This window comes from Mastigoproctus giganteus, chromosome 2 (genome assembly GCF_048544385.1).
Source record: "Mastigoproctus giganteus isolate SK-2022 chromosome 2, ASM4854438v1, whole genome shotgun sequence".
NCBI classification, from domain to species: domain Eukaryota; kingdom Metazoa; phylum Arthropoda; class Arachnida; order Uropygi; family Thelyphonidae; genus Mastigoproctus; species Mastigoproctus giganteus.
In genome coordinates, this window is record NC_143576.1 from 239,934,123 (window position 1) to 239,959,739 (window position 25,617).

The window sequence follows — 25,617 nt, forward strand, 5'->3', positions numbered from 1 at the left end:
CACGTGCACCATGTACTTGTGGAGAAAGAGAATATTGGGTACATATTCTGTATACGAGCCCCGAATATCAGGATCTACGAGAGGAACTGATTGATGCAATACCCAGCGTGCAAACATCGACTCCTGTATGTAAGGCCCTTCTGCTGAAGACAACGGCAGACTTTGGTTCTTTCCAAACTTTTGCTGTACAAGTTTTCAAGAGACGACTGGTTCTGCTGCAAATGAAGCAAGAACGATGCTGATAAAATTAGCTGAGTAGCTCCATGGTACATCAAATTTTCTTGAGTGTAACGGATGTAGCACATTCGTGACTCAAACTGATACAGGTAGAATATTTCTACCAGCTGTTCCTTGTGCTGTTGACGATAGCTGTGTGATGCGGTTCCTGATACTGCAGGCACGAGCTTTGGCAGCTGGTAGATAATCACTAATGATTCATGAGTACTAGTAGAAATAGACTAGACTAGACAAACATCCCTAGTTAGCGCACATTTCATCACTGCGTGCTCGTTCAATAAACGAGGAGAGGTATTTCCCTGAGTGGTCTTTCAAGTCTGAGTACTCGATGAGGATAGGTAATTCAGGTTGTGCCTTTCATCACTGATTGTCTTTTAAGTCGGTGTACTGGACGAGTCGATTGGAAACGACAACCTCTAATTAACATATTTCAGCACTTATGAAGATGATGCATTTGCAATAGATCTGTGTCCATCTTCTGACTACAATTTCCTGATTAGAATACTTTTCCGGACTGACTGAAATTCACTTTGGTGTGAAATTCAGCTTTCCAGGTAATATTTCATTTATTAAAAGGACCTTTCTTTCTCAGACTGGACATTACATTGAAATTGTATCCACTGACGGCAATTTCCTACTAGTTACTTTCCTTAGCAGGGACTCCAAATTCATTTTATATGAAGTGCAGCTCTTCTTCATTGTCTTATACTTGTGAGGGAACACGAAGTTTTTAATAGCTTGCAAAGGAGCAGGAATTAGTTATGTAAGTCTATAAATTCCTGTATAGTATTGATTTTAGTGGGATGCTAGGAAAGTTGGCTGTGACCGCCTAGTACAATAAATAAATAAATAAATACAAACAAAAAAATACACAAAAGTCTATTCCGATGAATGTGGAAGAAGTCGGAGTTGGGAGAATATTATATATATATAAAATGTAGATTTAGTACATTCACTAGGATATAGAATTGGAATACTTTGTCATAATGGAGTACTGAGACAAAGGTAGGATTTGAAGTATGCAAGATGAAGGCAGACAATGATGTGGGCCCTCGTGGGTAGCACAGATAGTAGAATCACTGTCCTCCCCACACTGAGTGTAAAAGACCTGAGTTCGAATTCGTCGATGACGTGATGAATTTTTATGGGCCTTTTTCACAAGATGGCTCAGCTAGTTGCTTTGAAGCGAGGTTACCACTGTTTTTTTTTCTCCCGAAAACTGGTTTTTCGTCCAGAAAACAGGTTTTTCGTCCAGAAAACAGATAATCGACCACAGAACACGCGAAATATACAGATATATTATGTGTACTGCAATACGGCTTCCAACACTAATGCGCCAAAAGCCCTACAACAAACAAGTAAACAAAACTTATCCTCAGACATGCATCCATCTGTTGCTGAAATGCATTTTACTGTTTGATGGTTATGGAGAAATGGATTCATAAGCCTAATTGTATTCAGCCAACTATCACCAAGAGTTGTGCATAATAAATATGGATCTTTAGTGACCTATCCTCGTACCATTCAGTCTTCTTCCAAATCCACATTTTGATATTATTGTGCGTTTTTAGTACTCAACTATCGCGATGGTGGGCTCAACAATAAAACTTTTCTCTGTTTGTTGAACAATTTTACTCGCGATAGTTTCTCAATTTGGGACCTTAATTATTAACTCTGTAGTGACCTCACAATGTACATGTAGTGCTTATATAGAGCATGCCGTTCCAGAACTGATCAGTACTTCAAGGTCCAAGACCGCGACAGGTATCAAAAGGTTCCCATAGCGGATCTATGGATTTATTGGAAAAATCTTTCACAATCCCTGAAGCATTCCATTGATGTTTATCTGGTATCCCCTGGAGATAAGATGGAACACATTCCTATGTTGAATTAAAAGCAGCAGTAGAACAGAAATTTTTTAAAAAAGGAAAGGGACACAAAACTGTACGGGACTGTAATCAGGACGTGGATATTTCTTGGTATGAAATCACATATCTTTCTGTCAGAGATCAAGGGATACATAGTATGCATTATTAAAGAACTTGCGTGCAACTGATGCGAGCTTTGGTGTAAGTAGAACTTGATTATGGAGTTTTGGATAAAAACTAATTGCTGCAGATCCTATTTTTTTAAGTTGAACCATTACAATTTTTTTCTGAAAAATCGATCTGAAAAATATAGGGATAGGAAGATTTATAACCCTAAACCAACCAATCAAGGAAAAGAGGAATAAACGAGTGATGCAGTTCATCCAATTTCATATCCTTGATATGCCATACGACACCAAACTGAGAAGGGAAATGAAAGAGAGAGGCTCTATTGAAGATGAAATCATTAGTGTTGATTTGTGGAATTGTCTGTTATCCTGGTAGGCGATTGAACAAAAAAGATTGGAGAAAGCAGACTTTCACGAACAGCTATAAATTTCGAAGTACAAGCTAATGGAAATCGTATTTTTTGATGGATTGCCGAGCTCAAAAATAACGATTGCGTCTTAGCATAGCTCTTCTGATTTCCTACAATTGAGTTCTAGAATTGTGAAATTTCATGGTTTGCAATTTCTTTTACTTTTACCTTTTATCTTTATAACTTGTGATCGATGGATAGTCGGAGCTCCTGCTGAGCAGACCGACGTTATAGCGGATTTTGACCGTTAGGAGGCTTGGAGGTAGCGGCTCATTATCGCTATGTACGTCGTTGGTGTAGTTAAGAGACTCAGATATCCATCCAGTGTGGGCAACTACTGGGGGAGACAGAGGAGGAGGTGAGACAGATGGAGCCATTACCTGTGATTGAGTTCTGGATCCTAGGACTGGGGTGAGGACACTCGCTTGATAGATGTTTGACCATGAGGTGGGGGAGGAAATGGTTCACTGCTTCTGTCACTGCTAATGTCCTTCCTTTTGGGTAATCCCGTCCAAAGTTCCAGCGATTGTGTGTGTGTGTGTGTGTGTGTGTGTGTAATGGCTCCCCAACACAATTTTTTAATTACTTCAGATTTTACCTGAACAAAACTATACCTGATGAATGCACGAAATGTCTTAACGCAAAAGTAAAGTTTTCATGATTTTAATTGATCGAGTTCCTTTTACAATTTCGCTCCATATTTTGCACATTAGAATAGGCATAGCATCATGGCCCCAGATAAGGGAACAAAATTCCATGGTAAGGCGGATTTGCGATTTGTACAGATTGAACAGTTGTTTGGAAGAAAAGTAGCGCCAAGAGCGAAAGAGAAAACCTAGGTTTTTAGATGCACAGGAAACAATATTTGTAACGTCTTTAATGCCACGAGAGATTAGCATCTTGCGTAGAAATCGGAGTTTCACCAAAGATAAGCATACGAGGAGGAGAAGAATCCTTTTTGCGAGATATAAGAAAAGACCGAGTTTTAGAAGGATTTAACTCAACTAACTTTTCTTTGCCCCACTGGAAAATTACGTTTAAGGAATTGGTAGCGGGATATTCGAGAAGTTGAAGCAGATTGAAGAGGGCAAGGTTTCTTCTCAATTAGTTTTCCAGTTTTCTCAGAGAGAAAACTGGATAACTAATTACATAAATCATTTGGCAAACCATAAGATGGACGCTTGTTTAGAAGACCTTTATGCGAAAGCCTTTGAGATGTCAAGAGCAACTGCTTGTGTTTCACCGAACATTTCCATTGAATTTGTCCATAAATAAGTCACAGAATATCACCACTTGATGGACACTGACGGAATCCATACTGGCCCTCGTTGATCGGACGGAAGGTTTTTAGATAGTTTAAGAGTTGGCTGTTAATTGATTTCTCCATTAATATAGAAAGAGTAGAAGTAATTGCAATAGAATGATAATTGGATGGGAGGGACTTGTCACCCTTTTTAGAAACTGGCCGGATATGAGCAAATTTCCAAGCAGAAGGAAAAACACCTTTGGAATAAGAATGTGAAAAAATGCGGCAAAGACCAGGAGCACAGGTTTTAAGAACAAGTGGAGAAATAACATCGTATCTAAAGCTTTCTTAGAATGAAGAGTTGTCAAAATCCTTCTGACATCCTTTTGACGGAAGAACACAGGAGGCATGGAATAGACCGTGCTGGAAATGGTATTTTATCAAGATCATTAATACAAACTGGAATCTCAAACTAGATGCTATCAGGTCAGCTTTATTTTAAGTCAAAGTGACACCCAAGTTTTATTTATTTTATTTATTTATTATTTTTTTAATCTTTTTTGCTATTTTATATTTTAATCTTTATTCAGTTTTATTTTTTAATTTTATTATTCTTTAATTTATTATAATGTTTTTAAAAAAACATGGCTAAGAGAAGTATTTAAAGGCAGTGGCTTACTTATCCTGTATGGAAAATATCAAACACGTTCCGGTTGAAAACCTACAGAGGACGAAATTTTTGAAATTGTAAAATGCGAATAGGGGTGAACAGAGGTCGTGGTTGGTTATCAGCCGATAAGAGGAGGGCAACGAACTTTCTTTCACAGTTCAGTTTTGGAAGTCCCGCAAAGAGAAAATTGACCTCAGAACACACGCAATTTAGGTGCTTAGTCGCTCGTGTTTTCTTAGCTTGTATTCCCAATCGTTGTGCGGATTCCAGATTTGTGGAGGATTAATAGTTGGAAGATCCAGATAAGGCGAGTTAACTAACCGGATGCCAAAGTTCACTACACTCTGTTGGAAAATTACCAGTAGGGGGTGGATATCTGAGAAGGGTCATTTGTGGTGAACGGAACTTATTAAACTAGATAATTTTGAGGTGGAATAACGTCATCCACAAAATTATGGACAGAATTTCCGGTGAATGAAAGAAGATCAGTAGAGGAGGAAAAGAGTAAAAGAGGAAAAGAAAGAACAGCTTGAGGCTTGAAAACCTACAGAGGACGAAATTTACATAGGAAGGTTTTAAGACTGAAAAAAAAAAAAAAAACAGCAAATGGATGCAATTTACAAAGATGTTCATCGAGAGGAAGAGGAAACGTTTCCATCCAATTTGTCAACGAGGATGAAGAAAATCAAGGTGGGGGCAGCAGAACAGTATTGACGAAATTATTTGGACAGAGAATTTTAGAGTAATGACTAAATTTCTGTATTGAATGAAAAACAAGAATTTGTAAAAAAATGAAATCATAAATTGGAATGCACCTCTGACGCAGTAACATTTTTAGACATAGGAGAAGCATTTTTAATAATCTTAATATTTGGAGTCTTCTTGGCCCGAAAATTGTTCACAGTTTTATTTTCTCTCTTGGTGATCAAGGTAGACATTAAATGGAATATTTTGAGTACAGTTGGACGGTTAGAAGAAAGTTGATATTGCTTGGGTAGAAGTTTCGATCAATATATGGACTAAACGAAATATTGGAAAGACCTTGGTTGGAAATAGCGCGAGCTTTACTGTAAACAGAACATAATTGGATTGACCCATTCCAAACTTTTTGTGATTTGAGAACAGCGTTTTTGGCTTATTTTGTCGTTAGAGAAGGGTAGAACGACTTTTTCCCCAGAACCTGTGGTTATTCATCAAGCAAAGAGACTATCAAGCGCAGAACACTCGCAATTTACAAACAATATAGACGGAGCACAGGGCATCAGTCGTTGATAGTTCTAAACACGAGTAGGGATAAATAGTAGGCGAAAAAAAGAAAAGCGAAAAAAAACGATTCATGCAGGTCATTCGATTGCGTATTCTTGATATGCCATGTGACTCGAGACTGAGAAGGGCCATGGGAGAGAGGCTCTATTGAAGTGGAGATCATTGAGAATAGACAAAAAAGATTGAAGAAAGCAGACTTTCAAGAACAGCCATAAATTTTGAAGTACAAGCTAATGAAAATCGTATTTTTTGATGGATTGCCGAGCTCAAAAATAACGATTGGTTCTTAGCATTGTTCTTCTAATTTCCTTCGATTCAGTTCTAGAATCTTTTACTTTTTTTTCTTTATAACTTGTGATCGATGGATAGTCGGAGCTCCTGCTGAGCAGACCGACGTTATAGCGGATTTTGACCGTTTGGAGGCTTGGAGGTAGCAGCTCATTATCCCTACGTACGTCGTTCGTGTAGTTAAGAGACTCAGATATCCATCCAGTGTGGGCAACTACTGGGGGAGACAGAGGAGGAGGTGAGACAGATGGAGCCATTACCTGTGATTGAGTTCTGGATCCTAGGACTGGGGTGGGGACACTCGCTTGATAGATGTTTGACCATGAGGTGGGGGAGGAAATGGTTCACTGCTTCTGTCACTGCTAATGTCCTTCCTTTTGGGTAATCCCGTCCAAAGTTCCGGCGATTGTGTGTGTGCATGTGTGTGTGTGTGTGTATGCGTGCGCGTAATGGCTCCCCAATACATTTTTTTAATTATTTCAGATTTTACATGAACAACATTACCTGATAGATGCACGAAATGTCTTTTAATGCAGAAGTAGTTTTCCTGATTTTAATTGATCGAGCTCCTCTTTCAATTTCGTTCCATATTTTGCACATTAGAATAGGCATAGCATCATGGACCCAGAGAAGGGAACAAAATTCCATGGTAAGGCGGATTTGCGATTTTTACAGAGTGAACACTTGTTTGGAAGAAAATTAGCGCCGAGAGCGAAAGAGAAAGCCTAGTTTTTTAGATGCAGAGGAAGCAATATTTGAACTCTTTAATGGCAAGAGAGATTAGCATCTTGCCTAGAAATCGGAGTGTCACTAAAGATATGCATACGAGCAGGATTTGCGTACCTCCAATAAGAATTCCGCCAGTAGATCAAAGGCGAAATTCTTATTGGCGATTTGTTAACTATGAGACAGAATTTTAGAGTTGGAGGAAGAGGTGTGGAATAGAGTAGAGCTATTAATTTTTATCATGGAAAGTGGAATGTAATTCCACTTTCCATGATAAAAATACATAAATATATAAAAATATATAAATAAATTTCAATTTTAATTTTTTTAATGTTAGTATTCTATAATTTATTGCAGTGTTTAAAAAAATTATTTGCAAGACAAGAACGAAAGGCATTGAGTTCCTTGCCCTGTATTGGCTAAGACCAAACACGTTTCGGTTGAAAACTGATGGATGTAGAAACGTTTTCACATTGTGCAATGTTTCGTACACATGTCACTTGCATGTTACTCTTCAGAGCGATTGATATCCATCAATAGATTGGTTCATTATTCGTCGATATCGTTCTTGCATTTCATTCTGTTAAATCCAAAATGTTAATCTTTGAACTTTACCCGTCGATTCTACCAACTGTCCTACCCCGTGGGTAGCACAGTTTGTAGAATCGCCGTCTTTCAGCCACTGAGTTCGAGTCCTGCCGATGACGTGAGGACCAATTATCTATGCCACAACGTGGCCTAGATAATTGGTCCTCAAGGGTTTTTCATCCAGCGGATTTTTTATCCAGCAAACAGAATATCGGAGCGCACAACATACGCGAACAATATACACGGAGCAACAGTGCCTTACCTTAGTCGCTGATGTTTATAAAACCCTACAACAACAAACACAACAAGAACAACAATAGATATCTGAGAAGTGTAATTTGTGTTGAACAGGGCTTAACACACTGGTGGTTGGTTATTCATTAATTATGGAGAGAATTTCTGGTGAGTGCAAGATGATGAATAAAGAGAAAAAGTGTGAAATAAAAAAAAGAAGAGATTGAGGCACTCTAGCATTAACTTCAGTCGGAGGAAGATCAATAGTTGGAGTTACAGGAAGATCAAATTTTTCCATAGAATTTTAGAGTTGGAATCAGAGGTGCGGAGACATCGACTAATTCAGTTTACGATTAACAGATTTCGGGATTAATTTGGAGGAGAAAGTAACAGAGAAATACATTTCGGGTTAGACCGATGACATATGAAAAAAAAACGGAATTCTCATTTTTAGAAATTGGTTGGTTTATGAACAGATTTCTATATGGAATTAAAAACCAGTGGAACAAGAATTTCACAAGGGAATTGGAGAATTGATCATCAGTAGGTTATCTAATGAAATGCATTGAGTGCCTTGCCCTGTATTGGCTAAGACCAAACACGATTTCGTTGAAAACTGTTTCGCAACTAAGATGCTGCTTAGCATCGCTTGTTCTGATTTCCTAGAATTCAGTTTTAGGATTGTACCTAAATCATAGAATTTTGATATTTTATGGCTTTCATAATCTGATTTTCATTTTTATGTGCAAAAGAAAGGGACATTCACAAAATAGAGAACATCAGAAGTCCAGGTCGTGTTTTCAATTGTTTATACAATTTTTTTTTCTTAATATTCTTCTGATGGATGGATAGTCGGAGCTCCTGCTGAGCAGACCGACGTTATAGCGGATTTTGACCCTTAGGAGGCTTGGAGGAAGCGGTGCATTATCCCTATGTACGTCGTTCGTGTAGTTAAGAGACTGAGATATCCATCCAGTGTGGGCAACTACTGGGGGAGCCAGAGGAGGAGGTGAAACAGATGGAGCCATTACCTGTGATTGAGTTCTGGATCCTAGGACTGGGGTGGGGACACTCGCTTGATAGATGTTTGACCATGAGGTGGGGGAGGAAATGGTTCACTGATTTTGTCACTGCTAATGTCCTTCCTTTTGGGTAATCCTGTCCAAAGTTCCGGCGATTGTGTGTGCGTGTGTGTGTGCGTGCGTAATGGCTCCCCAATACATTTTTTAAATTACATCACATTTTACATGAACAACACTACCTGATATATGCACGAAATGTCTTTTAACGCAAAAATAGTTTTCATGATTTTAATTGATCGAGTTCCTTTTACAATTTCGTTCCATATTTTGTACATTAGAATAGGCATAGCATCATGGCCCCAGATAAGGGAACAAAATTCCATGGTAAGGGGGATTTGCGATTTGTACAGAGTGAACAGTTGTTTGGAAAAAAAGTAGCGCCAAGAGCGAAAGAGAAAACCTAGTTTTTTGGATTCACAGGAAGCAATATTTGTAACGTCTTTAATGCCAAGAGAGATTAGCATCTTGCCTAGAAATCGGAGGTAAAATGCGGTAATGGAGGTAAAAATATCAAACTGAACTGGGAAAGGCAAGGAACTGCCTTTCCCAGTTCAGTTTTGGAAGTCCCGCAAAGAGAAAATTGAAGAAGAAGAAGAAAAGAAGAAAATCTTTATTGTACAGTAAAGATACAGATACAATAATGTGCCCGGCACAGCCAGGAGGCCAGGGGCTTGACAATGATATGGGGTAATATAAAAATATGTACAGTATAAAAGATAACATTACAATTAAAAACGTAGCATTAGCCATTCAATAGGTATGAGTATGTACATAGTTCTGAGGCAGACAGTACACCAAGGTATGTACACGTTCATATGTACAAAGCACATATTTAAGTATATTCACACAAGTCAGAATATTTCACAGTGCCAAATCGATGTTCGGTATTGCATTTTCTTGTGAAAACAGTTCGTCGATTTTTCTGTGACGTCCGTTCTGCGCCTCATAGGAGATAGCAGATGGAGATATCAGTATGAGTCGACATCAGGGGCCAAACAAAAGGGGAACAAGTTCGGCCAACGAGCGCCTGTAATTGCGATCAGAAGCGAATTTCTGCAGGTCAACTCCGATCATTAGCAGGGCTTGTACTGTAGGAAGTACTTGTCCAGGTAGGAATCTGTCACTGATCTTCAGCCTGTTCCGTTGTAGCTGAAGAAGAGGGGTGGCTCGTAAATACGGAAGTGGAACATGCCACTGGCATATATCCCAGAAGTCAGGGGAGTTGATTTTTCCAACCAGCATTTTGACTATGGTCACAGTTCTCCTCATGCTGATTATTTGAGGCAGCCGCGGGATTTGGAGTTGGTCGGCCATGCTGGTGGTCCTCTGCTGAGGGGGGAGTCGATGTTTGTGGGTTGCCCACTTCAATATCCAGTATTCACTGGCGAAGATGGGCTTCATGAGAGAAGGTACTGCGGATGCCCATATTTCAGAGGCAAAATATCAATCAGATGCCCATATTTCCAGATATCTGATTGTGGTTCTTGCGTCTGTGTTATGAAGAAGATGTTGACGGGCAATCCAGCGCATTCGGCTGATCTTGCGTAGAACACATTCAATGTGACAGTTGAACCTAAGGTTTGGGTCGAAGGTTACACCGAGATCTTTGTGTTTAGTAACACTTGGAATAACTACACCCTGCAGTGAGTGTTGTATGGATGTGGGACACTTCTTCAGAGAAAAAACCATAATAACGGATTTTTGGGGTTCAGTTTAAGACCGAAATGGTTGAGATGGCGAGAGAAAGCTGTGATCTTATTACAGATTTCCAATGTGATCACTCCCCTGTCAACGATGCATTGCCCAGCTCAAAAATAACGATTGGGTCTTAGCATCGCTCTTCAGATTTCCTTCACTTGAATTCTAGGATCTTTTACTTTTCTTTCTTTATAACTTGTGATCGATGGATAGTCGGAGCTCCTGCTGAGCAGACCGACGTTATAGCGGAATTTGACCGTTAGGTGGCTTGGAGGTAGCGGCTCATTATCCCTATCTACGTCGTTCGTGTAGTTAAGAGACTCAGATATCCATCCAGTGTGGGCAACTACTGAGAGGAGGAGGAGAAGGAGAGACAGTTGGAGCCATTACCTGTGATTGAGTTCTGGATCCTAGGACTGGGGTGGGGACAGTCGCTTGATAGATGTTTGACCATGAGGTGGGGGAGGAAATGGTTCACTGATTCTGTCACTGCTAATGTCCTTCCTTTTGGGTAATCCTGTCCAAAATATCCAGCGAGAGAAAGAGAGAGAGAGAGAATGTGTGTGTGTGTGTGTGTGTGTGTGTGTGTGTGTGTGTGTGTGTGTGTGTGTGTGTGTGTGTGTGTGTGTGTGTGTGTGTGTGTGTGTGTGTGTGTGTGTGTGTGTAATGGCTCCCCTATACATTTTTTTAATTATTTCAAATTTTACATGAACAACACTACCTGATAGATGCACGAAATGTCTTTTAGAAGTAGTTTTCCTGATTTTAATTTATCGAGTTCCTCTTACAATTTCGTTCCATATTTTGCACATTAGAATAGGCATAGCATCATGGGCCCAGAGAAGGGAACAAAATTCCAAGATAGGACGGATTTGCGATTTTTACAGAGTGAACATTTGCTTGGAAGAAAAGTAGCGCCGAGAGCGAAAGAGAAACCTCGGTTTTTAGATGCAGTGGAAGCAATATTTGTAACGTCTTTAATGCCAAGAGAGATTAGCATTTTGCCTAGAAATCGGAATGTCACCAAAGATATGCATACGAGCAGGATTTGCGTACCTCCAATAAGAATTCCGTCAGTAGATCAAAGGCGGAATTCTTATTGGCGATCTGTTAACTTTGAGAAAGAATTTTAGAGTTGGAGGAAGAGATGTGGAATAGAGTACAGCTATTAATTTTTATCATGGAAAGTGGAATAATTGTGAAATACTTTCTATGATAAAAATACATAAATATATAAAAATATATAAATAAATTTCTATTTTTATTTTTTTTACCTGTTCAATTTTTATTTTTTTAATGTTAGTATTCTATAATTTATTGCACTGTTTAAAAAAACTATTTGCAAGACAAGAACGAAAGGCATTGAGTTCCTTGCCCTGTATTGGCTAAGACCAAACACGTTTCGGTTGAAAACTGATGGATGTAGAAACTTTGTCACATTGTGCAATGTTTCGTACACATGTCACTTGCTTGTTACTCTTCAGAGCGATTGATATCCATCAATAGATTGGTTCATTATTCGTCGATATCGTTCTTGCATTCATTCTGTTAAATTCAAAATGTTAATCTTTGAACTTTCCCCGTCGATTCTACCAACTGTCCTACCCCGTGGGTAGCACAGTTTGTAGAATCGCCGTCTTTCGGCTACTGAGTTCGAGTTCTGCCGATGACGTGAGGAATTTATGGTCGTTTTCACAACGTGGCATAGATAGTTGGTGTCAGGGAAGGATAGATAGCATGGTTTTTCTCAAGGATCTCGGGTTTTTCATCCAGCAAACAGAATATCGGAGCGCAGAACACACGCGAACAATATACACGGTGCAACATTGCCTTACCATAGTCGCTGATGTTTATAAATCCCTACAACAACAAACACAACAAGAACAACAATAGATATCTGAGAGGTGTAATTTGTGTTGAACAGGCCGAACCTAACCATAAATTATGGAGAGAATTTCTGGTGAGTGCAAGATGATGAATAAAGAGAAAAAGTGTGAAATAAAAAAAAAAAGAAGAGATTGAGGCACTCTAGCATTAACTTCAGTCGGAGGAAGATCTTTAGTTGGAGTTACAGGAAGATCAAACTTTTCCATAGAATTTTAGAGTTGGAATCAGAGGTGCGGAGACATCGATTAATTCAGTTGACGATTAACAGATTTCAGGATTAATTTGGAGGAGAAAGTAACAGAGAAATACATTTCGGGTTAGAGCGATGATATCTGAAAAAAAAAAAAGGAATTCTCTTTTTTAGAAATTGATTGGTTTTTGAACAGATTTCTATATGGAATTAAAAATCAGTGGAACAAGAATTTCACCAGTGAATTGGAGAATTGATCATCAGTAGGTTATCTAACGAAATGCATTGAGTGCCTTGCCCTGTATTGGCTAAGACCAAACACGATTTCGTTGAAAACTGTTTCGCAACTAAGATGCTGCTTAGCATCGCTTGTTCTGATTTCCTAGAATTCAGTTTTAGGATTGTACCTAAATCATAGAATTTTGATATTTTATGGCTTTCATAATCTGATTTTTATTTTTATGTCCAAAAGAAAGGGACATTCACAAAATAGAGAACATCAGAAGTCCAGGTTCAGTTTTCAATTGTTTATACAATTTTTTTTTCTTAATATTCTTCTGATGGATGGATAGTCGGAGCTCCTGCTGAGCAGACCGACGTTATAGCGGATTTTGACCCTTAGGAGGCTTGGAGGAAGCGGTGCATTATCCCTATCTACGTCGTTCGTGTAGTTAAGAGACTCAGATATCCATCCAGAGTGGGCAACTACTGGGGGAGCCAGAGGAGGAGGTGAAACAGATGGAGCCATTACCTGTGATTGAGTTCTGGATCCTAGGACTGGGGTGGGGACACTCGCTTGATAGATGTTTGACCATGAGGTGGGGGAGGAAATGGTTCACTGATTCTGTCACTGCTAATGTCCTTCCTTTTGGGTAATCCTGTCCAAAGTTCCGGCGATTGTGTGTGCGTGTGTGTGTGCGTGCGTAATGGCTCCCCAATACATTTTTTAAATTACATCACATTTTACATGAACAACACTACCTGATATATACACGAAATGTCTTTTAACGCAAAAATAGTTTTCATGATTTTAATTGATCGAGTTCCTTTTACAATTTCGTTCCATATTTTGTACATTAGAATAGGCATAGCATCATGGCCCCAGATAAGGGAACAAAATTCCATGGTAAGGGGGATTTGCGATTTGTACAGAGTGAACAGTTGTTTGGAAAAAAGTAGCGCCAAGAGCGAAAGAGAAAACCTAGTTTTTTGGATTCACAGGAAGCAATATTTGTAACGTCTTTAATGCCAAGAGAGATTAGCATCTTGCCTAGAAATCGGAGGTTCACCAAAGATAAGCATACGAGCAGAAGAATCCTTTTTGCGAGATATAAGACTGAATTGAGTTTTAGAAGGATTGAAATCAACTAAGTTGTCTTTGCCCCACTGGAGAATTACATTTAAGGAATTGGTAGCGGATATTCGAGAATTTGAAGCTGATTGAGCATGACAAGGTTTCTCAACCTGGAAAGTGCAAGAGGAACGTACAAGAGGAAAATAGTGGGGGAAAGAATGGAACATTGGGGGACACCAGCGTTAGTGGAGGAGTTAGAAGACACAAAGGAGAGCCATCTGCCATCACCGTCAGTGAGCGGTCAGAGAGAAAACTAGATAACCAATTATATAAAACCTTTGGCAAACCATAAGATGGACGCTTGTTTAGAAGACCTTTATGCCAAACACGATCGAAAGCCTTTGAAATGTCAAGAGAACTGCTCGTGTTTCACCGAACATTTCCATTGAATATGTCCATAAATGAGTCACAGAATATCACCACTTGATGGACACTGACGGAATCCATACTGGCGATCGTTGATCGGACGGAAAGATTTTAGATAGTTTAAGAGTTGGCGGTTAATTGTTTTCTCCATTATCCTAGAAAGAGTAGAAGTAATTACAATGGGACGATAATTGCATAGGATGGACGTCACACGTTTTAGGAACTGGCTGGATATGAGCAAATTTCCAAGCAGAAGGGAAAACACGTTTGGAATAAGAAAGTGAAAAAAGTCAGCAAAGAACAGGAGTGAGTACAGGAGCACAGGTTTTGAAAACAAGTGGAGAAATCCATTCCAGCATGGAATGGAGCGTGCTGGAAATGGCGTTTTATCAAGAACATTAATATAAACTGGAATCTCAAAGTGCAGGCTATCAGGTCAGCTTTATTTTAAGTCAAAGTGACACCAAGTTTTATTTATTTTATTTATTTATTTTTTTTTATTTTTTAATCTTTATTCAGTTTTATTTTTTAATTTTATTATTCTTTAATTTATTATAATGTTTTTAAAAAATGGCTAAGAGAAGTATTGAAAGGCAGTGGCTTACTTATCCTGTATGGAAAATATCAAACACGTGTCGGTTGAAAACCTACAGAGGACGAAATTTTTGAAATTGTAAAATGCGATTAGGGGTGAACAGAGGTCGTGGTTGATTAGTAGCCGTTCAACAGGAAGCAATATTTGTAACGTCTTTAATGCCAAGAGAGATTAGCATCTTGCCTAGAAATCGGAGGTAAAATGCGGTAATGGAGGTAAAAATATCAAACTGAACTGGGAAAGGCAAGGAACTGCCTTTCCCAGTTCAGTTTTGGAAGTCCCGCAAAGAGAAAATTGAAGAAGAAGAAGAAAAGAAGAAAATCTTTATTGTACAGTAAAGATACAGATACAATAATGTGCCCGGCACAGCCAGGAGGCCAGGGGCTTGACAATGATATGGGGTAATATAAAAATATGTACAGTATAAAAGATAACATTACAATTAAAAACGTAGCATTAGCCATTCAATAGGTATGAGTATGTACATAGTTCTGAGGCAGACAGTACACCAAGGTATGTACACGTTCATATGTACAAAGCACATATTTAAGTATATTCACACAAGTCAGAATATTTCACAGTGCCAAATCGATGTTCGGTATTGCATTTTCTTGTGAAAACAGTTCGTCGATTTTTCTGTGACGTCCGTTCTGCGCCTCATAGGAGATAGCAGATGGAGATATCAGTATGAGTCGACATCAGGGGCCAAACAAAAGGGGAACAAGTTCGGCCAACGAGCGCCTGTAATTGCGATCAGAAGCGAATTTCTGCAGGTCAACTCCGATCATTAGCAGGGCTTGTACTGTAGGAAGTACTTGTCCAGGTAGGAATCTGTCACTGATCTTCAGCCTGTTCCGTTGTAGCTGAAGAAGAGGGGTGGCTCGTAAGGACGGAAGTGGAACATGCCACTGGCATATATCCCAGAAGTCAGGGGAGTTGATTTTGCCAACCAGCAGTTTGACTGTGGTCGCAGTTCTCCTCATGCTGATTATTTGAGGCAGCCGCGGGATTTGGAGTTGGTCGGCCATGCTGGTGGTCCTCTGCTGAGGGGGGAGTCGATGTTTGTGGGTTGCCCACTTTAATATCCAGTATTCACTGCGAAGATGGGCTTCATGAGAGAAGGTACTGCGGATGCCCATATTTCAGAGGCAAAATATCAATCAGATGCCCATATTTCCAGATATCTGATTGTGGTTCTTGCGTCTGTGTTATGAAGAAGATGTTGACGGGCAATCCAGCGCATTCGGCTGATCTTGCGTAGAACACATTCAATGTGACAGTTGAACCTAAGGTTTGGGTCGAAGGTTACACCGAGATCTTTGTGTTTAGTAACACTTGGAATAACTACACCCTGCAGTGAGTGTTGTATGGATGTGGGACACTTCTTCAGAGAAAAAACCATAATAACGGATTTTTGGGGGTTCAGTTTAAGACCGAAATGGTTGAGATGGCGAGAGAAAGCTGTGATCTTATTACAGATTTCCAATGTGATCACTCCCCTGTCAACGATGCATTGCCCAGCTCAAAAATAACGATTGGGTCTTAGCATCGCTCTTCAGATTTCCTTCACTTGAATTCTAGGATCTTTTACTTTTCTTTCTTTATAACTTGTGATCGATGGATAGTCGGAGCTCCTGCTGAGCAGACCGACGTTATAGCGGAATTTGACCGTTAGGTGGCTTGGAGGTAGCGGCTCATTATCCCTATCTACGTCGTTCGTGTAGTTAAGAGACTCAGATATCCATCCAGTGTGGGCAACTACTGAGAGGAGGAGGAGAAGGAGAGACAGTTGGAGCCATTACCTGTGATTGAGTTCTGGATCCTAGGACTGGGGTGGGGACAGTCGCTTGATAGATGTTTGACCATGAGGTGGGGGAGGAAATGGTTCACTGATTCTGTCACTGCTAATGTCCTTCCTTTTGGGTAATCCTGTCCAAAATATCCAGCGAGAGAAAGAGAGAGAGAGAGAATGTGTGTGTGTGTGTGTGTGTGTGTGTGTGTGTGTGTGTGTGTGTGTGTGTGTGTGTGTGTGTGTGTGTGTAATGGCTCCCCTATACATTTTTTTAATTATTTCAAATTTTACATGAACAACACTACCTGATAGATGCACGAAATGTCTTTTAGAAGTAGTTTTCCTGATTTTAATTTATCGAGTTCCTCTTACAATTTCGTTCCATATTTTGCACATTAGAATAGGCATAGCATCATGGGCCCAGAGAAGGGAACAAAATTCCAAGATAGGACGGATTTGCGATTTTTACAGAGTGAACATTTGCTTGGAAGAAAAGTAGCGCCGAGAGCGAAAGAGAAACCTCGGTTTTTAGATGCAGTGGAAGCAATATTTGTAACGTCTTTAATGCCAAGAGAGATTAGCATTTTGCCTAGAAATCGGAATGTCACCAAAGATATGCATACGAGCAGGATTTGCGTACCTCCAATAAGAATTCCGTCAGTAGATCAAAGGCGGAATTCTTATTGGCGATCTGTTAACTTTGAGAAAGAATTTTAGAGTTGGAGGAAGAGATGTGGAATAGAGTACAGCTATTAATTTTTATCATGGAAAGTGGAATAATTGTGAAATACTTTCTATGATAAAAATACATAAATATATAAAAATATATAAATAAATTTCTATTTTTATTTTTTTTACCTGTTCAATTTTTATTTTTTTAATGTTAGTATTCTATAATTTATTGCACTGTTTAAAAAAACTATTTGCAAGACAAGAACGAAAGGCATTCAGTTCCTTGCCCTGTATTGGCTAAGACCAAACACGTTTCGGTTGAAAACTGATGGATGTAGAAACTTTGTGACATTGTGCAATGTTTCGTACACATGTCACTTGCTTGTTACTCTTCAGAGCGATTGATATCCATCAATAGATTGGTTCATTATTCGTCGATATCGTTCTTGCATTCATTCTGTTAAATTCAAAATGTTAATCTTTGAACTTTCCCCGTCGATTCTACCAACTGTCCTACTCCGTGGGTAGCACAGTTTGTAGAATCGCCGTCTTTCGGCTACTGAGTTCGAGTTCTGCCGATGACGTGAGGAATTTATGGTCGTTTTCACAACGTGGCATAGATAGTTGGTGTCAGGGAAGGATAGATAGCATGGTTTTTCTCAAGGATCTCGGGTTTTTCATCCAGCAAACAGAATATCGGAGCGCAGAACACACGCGAACAATATACACGGTGCAACATTGCCTTACCATAGTCGCTGATGTTTATAAAACCCTACAACAACAAACACAACAAGAACAACAATAGATATCTCAGAGGTGTAATTTGTGTTGAACAGGCCGAACCTAACCATAAATTATGGAGAGAATTTCTGGTGAGTGCAAGATGATGAATAAAGAGAAAAAGTGTGAAATAAAAAAAAAAAGAAGAGATTGAGGCACTCTAGCATTAACTTCAGTCGGAGGAAGATCATTAGTTGGAGTTACAGGAAGATCAAACTTTTCCATAGAATTTTAGAGTTGGAATCAGAGGTGCGGAGACATCGATTAATTCAGTTGACGATTAACAGATTTCAGGATTAATTTGGAGGAGAAAGTAACAGAGAAATACATTTCGGGTTAGAGCGATGATATCTGAAAAAAAAAAAAAGGAATTCTCTTTTTTAGAAATTGATTGGTTTTTGAACAGATTTCTATATGGAATTAAAAATCAGTGGAACAAGAATTTCACCAGTGAATTGGAGAATTGATCATCAGTAGGTTATCTAACGAAATGCATTGAGTGCCTTGCCCTGTATTGGCTAAGACCAAACACGATTTCGTTGAAAACTGTTTCGCAACTAAGATGCTGCTTAGCATCGCTTGTTCTGATTTCCTAGAATTCAGTTTTAGGATTGTACCTAAATCATAGAATTTTGATATTTTATGGCTTTCATAATCTGATTTTTATTTTTATGTCCAAAAGAAAGGGACATTCACAAAATAGAGAACATCAGAAGTCCAGGTTCAGTTTTCAATTGTTTATACAATTTTTTTTTCTTAATATTCTTCTGATGGATGGATAGTCGGAGCTCCTGCTGAGCAGACCGACGTTATAGCGGATTTTGACCCTTAGGAGGCTTGGAGGAAGCGGTGCATTATCCCTATGTACGTCGTTCGTGTAGTTAAGAGACTGAGATATCCATCCAGTGTGGGCAACTACTGGGGGAGCCAGAGGAGGAGGTGAAACAGATGGAGCCATTACCTGTGATTGAGTTCTGGATCCTAGGACTGGGGTGGGGACACTCGCTTGATAGATGTTTGACCATGAGGTGGGGGAGGAAATGGTTCACTGATTTTGTCACTGCTAATGTCCTTCCTTTTGGGTAATCCTGTCCAAAGTTCCGGCGATTGTGTGTGCGTGTGTGTGTGCGTGCGTAATGGCTCCCCAATACATTTTTTAAATTACATCACATTTTACATGAACAACACTACCTGATATATGCACGAAATGTCTTTTAACGCAAAAATAGTTTTCATGATTTTAATTGATCGAGTTCCTTTTACAATTTCGTTCCATATTTTGTACATTAGAATAGGCATAGCATCATGGCCCCAGATAAGGGAACAAAATTCCATGGTAAGGGGGATTTGCGATTTGTACAGAGTGAACAGTTGTTTGGAAAAAAAGTAGCGCCAAGAGCGAAAGAGAAAACCTAGTTTTTTGGATTCACAGGAAGCAATATTTGTAACGTCTTTAATGCCAAGAGAGATTAGCATCTTGCCTAGAAATCGGAGGTAAAATGCGGTAATGGAGGTAAAAATATCAAACTGAACTGGGAAAGGCAAGGAACTGCCTTTCCCAGTTCAGTTTTGGAAGTCCCGCAAAGAGAAAATTGAAGAAGAAGAAGAAAAGAAGAAAATCTTTATTGTACAGTAAAGATACAGATACAATAATGTGCCCGGCACAGCCAGGAGGCCAGGGGCTTGACAATGATATGGGGTAATATAAAAATATGTACAGTATAAAAGATAACATTACAATTAAAAACGTAGCATTAGCCATTCAATAGGTATGAGTATGTACATAGTTCTGAGGCAGACAGTACACCAAGGTATGTACACGTTCATATGTACAAAGCACATATTTAAGTATATTCACACAAGTCAGAATATTTCACAATGCCAAATCGATGTTCGGTATTGCATTTTCTTGTGAAAACAGTTCGTCGATTTTTCTGTGACGTCCGTTCTGCGCCTCATAGGAGATAGCAGATGGAGATATCAGTATGAGTCGACATCAGGGGCCAAACAAAAGGGGAACAAGTTCGGCCAACGAGCGCCTGTAATTGCGATCAGAAGCGAATTTCTGCAGGTCAACTCCGATCATTAGCAGGGCTTGTACTGTAGGAAGTACTTGTCCAGGTAGGAATCTGTCACTGATCTTCAGCCTGTTCCGTTGTAGCTGAAGAAGAGGGGTGGCTCGTAAGGACGGAAGTGGAACATGCCACTGGCATATATCCCAGAAGTCAGGGGAGTTGATTTTGCCAACCAGCAGTTTGACTGTGGTCGCAGTTCTCCTCATGCTGATTATTTGAGGCAGCCGCGGGATTTGGAGTTGGTCGGCCATGCTGGTGGTCCTCTGCTGAGGGGGGAGTCGATGTTTGTGGGTTGCCCACTTTAATATCCAGTATTCACTGCGAAGATGGGCTTCATGAGAGAAGGTACTGCGGATGCCCATATTTCAGAGGCAAAATATCAATCAGATGCCCATATTTCCAGATATCTGATTGTGGTTCTTGCGTCTGTGTTATGAAGAAGATGTTGACGGGCAATCCAGCGCATTCGGCTGATCTTGCGTAGAACACATTCAATGTGACAGTTGAACCTAAGGTTTGGGTCGAAGGTTACACCGAGATCTTTGTGTTTAGTAACACTTGGAATAACTACACCCTGCAGTGAGTGTTGTATGGATGTGGGACACTTCTTCAGAGAAAAAAACATAATAACGGATTTTTGGGGGTTCAGTTTAAGACCGAAATGGTTGAGATGGCGAGAGAAAGCTGTGATCTTATTACAGATTTCCAATGTGATCACTTCCCTGTCAACGATGCATTGCCCAGCTCAAAAATAACGATTGGGTCTTAGCATCGCTCTTCAGATTTCCTTCACTTGAATTCTAGGATCTTTTACTTTTCTTTCTTTATAACTTGTGATCGATGGATAGTCGGAGCTCCTGCTGAGCAGACCGACGTTATAGCGGAATTTGACCGTTAGGTGGCTTGGAGGTAGCGGCTCATTATCCCTATCTACGTCGTTCGTGTAGTTAAGAGACTCAGATATCCATCCAGTGTGGGCAACTACTGAGAGGAGGAGGAGAAGGAGAGACAGTTGGAGCCATTACCTGTGATTGAGTTCTGGATCCTAGGACTGGGGTGGGGACAGTCGCTTGATAGATGTTTGACCATGAGGTGGGGGAGGAAATGGTTCACTGATTCTGTCACTGCTAATGTCCTTCCTTTTGGGTAATCCTGTCCAAAATATCCAGCGAGAGAAAGAGAGAGAGAGAATGTGTGTGTGTGTGTGTGTGTGTGTGTGTGTGTGTGTGTGTGTGTGTGTGTGTGTGTGTGTGTGTGTGTGTGTGTGTAATGGCTCCCCTATACATTTTTTTAATTATTTCAGATTTTACATGAACAACACTACCTGATAGATGCACGAAATGTCTTTTAGAAGTAGTTTTCCTGATTTTAATTTATCGAGTTCCTCTTACAATTTCGTTCATATTTTGCACATTAGAATAGGCATAGCATCATGGGCCCAGAGAAGGGAACAAAATTCCAAGATAGGACGGATTTGCGATTTTTACAGAGTGAACAGTTGCTTGGAAGAAAAGTAGCGCCGAGAGCGAAAGAGAAACCTCGGTTTTTAGATGCAGTGGAAGCAATATTTGTAACGTCTTTAATGCCAAGAGAGATTAGCATTTTGCCTAGAAATCGGAATGTCACCAAAGATATGCATACGAGCAGGATTTGCGTACCTCCAATAAGAATTCCGTCAGTAGATCAAAGGCGGAATTCTTATTGGCGATCTGTTAACTTTGAGACAGAATTTTAGAGTTGGAGGAAGAGATGTGGAATAGAGTACAGCTATTAATTTTTATCATGGAAAGTGGAATAATTGTGAAATACTTTCTATGATAAAAATACATAAATATATAAAAATATATAAATAAATTTCTATTTTTATTTTTTTTACCTGTTCAATTTTTATTTTTTTAATGTTAGTATTCTATAATTTATTGCACTGTTTAAAAAAACTATTTGCAAGACAAGAACGAAAGGCATTGAGTTCCTTGCCCTGTATTGGCTAAGACCAAACACGTTTCGGTTGAAAACTGATGGATGTAGAAACTTTGTCACATTGTGCAATGTTTCGTACACATGTCACTTGCTTGTTACTCTTCAGAGCGATTGATATCCATCAATAGATTGGTTCGTTATTCGTCGATATCGTTCTTGCATTCATTCTGTTAAATTCAAAATGTTAATCTTTGAACTTTCCCCGTCGATTCTACCAACTGTCCTACCCCGTGGGTAGCACAGTTTGTAGAATCGCGTCTTTCGGCTACTGAGTTCGAGTTCTGCCGATGACGTGAGGAATTTATGGTCGTTTTCACAACGTGGCATAGATAGTTGGTGTCAGGGAAGGATAGATAGCATGGTTTTTCTCAAGGATCTCGGGGTTTTCATCCAGCAAACAGAATATCGGAGCGCAGAACACACGCGAACAATATACACGGTGCAACATTGCCTTACCATAGTCGCTGATGTTTATAAAACCCTACAACAACAAACACAACAAGAACAACAATAGATATCTGAGAGGTGTAATTTGTGTTGAACAGGCCGAACCTAACCATAAATTATGGAGAGAATTTCTGGTGAGTGCAAGATGATGAATAAAGAGAAAAAGTGTGAAATAAAAAAAAAAAGAAGAGATTGAGGCACTCTAGCATTAACTTCAGTCGGAGGAAGATCATTAGTTGGAGTTACAGGAAGATCAAACTTTTCCATAGAATTTTAGAGTTGGAATCAGAGGTGCGGAGACATCGATTAATTCAGTTGACGATTAACAGATTTCAGGATTAATTTGGAGGAGAAAGTAACAGAGAAATACATTTCGGGTTAGAGCGATGATATCTGAAAAAAAAAAAGGAATTCTCTTTTTTAGAAATTGATTGGTTTTTGAACAGATTTCTATATGGAATTAAAAATCAGTGGAACAAGAATTTCACCAGTGAATTGGAGAATTGATCATCAGTAGGTTATCTAACGAAATGCATTGAGTGCCTTGCCCTGTATTGGCTAAGACCAAACACGATTTCGTTGAAAACTGTTTCGCAACTAAGATGCTGCTTAGCATCGCTTGTTCTGATTTCCTAGAATTCAGTTTTAGGATTGTACCTAAATCATAGAATTTTGATATTTCATGGCTTTCATAATCTGATTTTTATTTTTATGTCCAAAAGAAAGGGACATTCACAAAATAGAGAACATCAGAAGTCCAGGTCGTGTTTTCAATTGTTTATACAATTTTATTCTTTTCTTTATATTCTTTTTGATCGATGGATAGAAGGGGCTCCTGCTGAGCAGAACGACGTTATAGCGGATTTTGACCCTTAGGAGGCTTGGAGGAAGCGGTGCATTATCCCTATGTACGTCGTTGGTGTAGTTAAGAGACTCAGATATCCATCGATTGTGGGCAACTACTGAGAAAGAGGGGGGAAAAGTGAGACCGATGGTGAGAGAGATGGAGTCATTACGTCTGTGTGAGTTTGGATCCCAGGACTGGGGTGGGGACACTCGCTTGGCAGATGATTGACCGTGAGGTGGGGGAGGAAACGGTGCAATCTCTGCCACTGCTAATGTCCTTCCTTTTGGGTAATCCCATTCAAAAGATCCAGCCAGAGAGAGAGAGAGGTAATGGCTGCTTCTCTGTCACCTTCGTTTAGAGAGGAGCCATCTCATTTTTAGGTGAGATTAGATTATTTATTTTTATTCATATTTATTAGTTTTATTTAATTTATTTTAATTCTTTTTATTATTTGTCGTTTACTTTTTATTAGTCCGATTTTATTGTATTTTTAATTTTATATATTTCATTTTTAATTTTTCTTAACGATTTTTTATTTTTATTAAAATTTTTACTAACTTTTATTTGTATATTTTATATATTGTTCGCTTTTTATAAATTTTAATTTATTAATTACACTCTAAGTAATTGTCATTCTTTTTTTTTTTTTTTTTTTGGCTAAGTGCATCATGAGAAGGCAGTTCCTTTCTAAACCGATGGTTTAGAAAATTTTTCGCATTGTGAAATGCGAATGGGGGTGAACGGAGGTCGTGGTTGATTATTAGCCGTTAAGGGCAGGGCAAGGAACTGCCTTTCACAGTTCAGTTTTGTAAGTCCCTCAAAGAGAAAATTGACCTCAAAACACACGCAATTTAGATCCTTATTCGCTCGTGTTTTCTTAGCTTGTTTTGTTCTGTTAGCTTGTTATTCCCAATCGTAGTGCGGATTCCAGATCTGTGGAGGACTAACAGTCGGAAGATCCAGATAAAGCGAATTAACTAACCGGTGGCCAAAGTTCATTAGGCTCTGTTGGAAAATTACTAGTTGGTGGTGTATATCTGAGAAGGGTTATTTTTTGTTAAACGGGATTTATTAAAGTGGATAATTGTGAGGTGGAATAAGGTCATCCACAGAATTATGGATCATCAGTAGGTTATCTAACGAAATGCAGTGCCTTGCCCTGTATTTGCTAAGACCAGTTTTCAACTGAAACGCGAAAGAAGATCTTTAGAAGAGGAAAAGAAAGAACAGCTTGAGGCATACCATTATTAGATGAGAGGTTTCAAGACTGAAAAAAAAAAAAAAAAAACAGAAAATGGATTGACAAATTTCATGCTGGAATTTGTCAACGAGGATATCGTCAGTACTGTTCTACTCAGCAGAACAGTACTGACATTACACTTTCACAAAAATACTCTGGTATCCTCTTAGGCTATTGAACGAAAAGGATTGGAGAAATCAGACTTTCAAGAACAGCTATAAATTTCGAAGTGCAAGCTAATGAAAATTGTATTTTTTGATGGATTGTATTGTTTTGTTCTCTGTTTGTGATCGATGAGTAGTCGGAGCTCCTGCTGAGCAGACCGACGTTATAGCGGATTTTGACCGTTAGGAGGCTTGGAGGTAGCGGTGCGTTATCCCTATGTACGTCGTTCGTGTAGTTAAAAGACTCAGATAGCCATCCAGTGTGGGCAACTACTGGGGGAGACAGAGGAGGAGGTGAGACAGATGGTGTGTGTGTGTAATGGCTCCCCAATACATTTTTTTAATTACTTCAGATTTTACATGAACAACATTACCTGACAGATGCACGAAATGTCTTTTAATGCAAAAGTAGTTTTCATGATTTTAATTGATCGAGTTCCTTTTACAATTTCGTTCCATATTTTGCACATTAGAATAGCCATAGTATCATGATACCAGATAAGGGAAAAAAATTCCGTGGTAAGGCGGATTTGCGATTTGTGCAGAGTGAACAGTTGTTTCGAAGAAAAGTAGCGTCGAGAGCGAAAGAGAAAATCAAGTTTTTTAGATGCACAGGAAGCAATATTTGTAACGTCTTTAATGCCATGAGAGATTAGCATCTTGCCTAGAAATCGGAGTGTCACCAAAGATATGCATACAAGCAGAAGAATCCTTTTTGCGAGATATAAGACTGAACTGAGTCAAAAGGATTGAAATCAAACTAAGTTGTCTTTCCCCACTGGAGATC